Raw genomic sequence first — 474 nt, 5'->3', positions numbered from 1 at the left:
CGAGCCGAGTCGAGGCGAGTCAAGTCGAGCTGGTACCAGCAGTGGAAAAACGCCATTAGAGCCACAGTCACTAATTAAAAATGGGTTCCCTCTGACAATGAATTGGCACAGTAGAAATGTGTTGAATTGGACAGAAATGTGAGAAATTAAGAAATGGATCATGCAATCAAAGTCTTAAGAGCTTATTGAGGTGAAGATCTAAGAAAAAAGCTGGAGGATAAACCAATATGTTGGATGTTGTCCAGTTGTAGAAGGCACCCTGAATCTTTTCTTCCCTTCATTGTCCCCTTCTACTGTTATTACACTTTAATATCTTTAATAATGAATTTGTGATACATTGGTGAGTGCTCCTGCTGCAACAGGATCATTATTCATTGCAATTAAGTGTTTACATTAAATGTAGGTACACTTGACACAGACAAATGTATTTTCTGAGCAGTTAACATATATATACAGTACAGGCCAAAAGTTTGG

General features: G+C 38.2%; 1 protein-coding gene across 2 annotated transcripts in view; it reads left to right on the top strand.

Annotated features, from left to right (window-relative positions):
- Positions 1 to 474, top strand: part of ldlrad4b (low density lipoprotein receptor class A domain containing 4b) — a 54,418-nt gene that overhangs the window by 46,860 nt on the left and 7,084 nt on the right. The window lies entirely within an intron of this gene.

The sequence above is a fragment of the Etheostoma spectabile genome, unplaced genomic scaffold, assembly GCF_008692095.1.
Source record: "Etheostoma spectabile isolate EspeVRDwgs_2016 unplaced genomic scaffold, UIUC_Espe_1.0 scaffold376, whole genome shotgun sequence".
NCBI lineage: Eukaryota > Metazoa > Chordata > Actinopteri > Perciformes > Percidae > Etheostoma > Etheostoma spectabile.
This window is presented reverse-complemented; position numbering and strand designations above follow the sequence as displayed.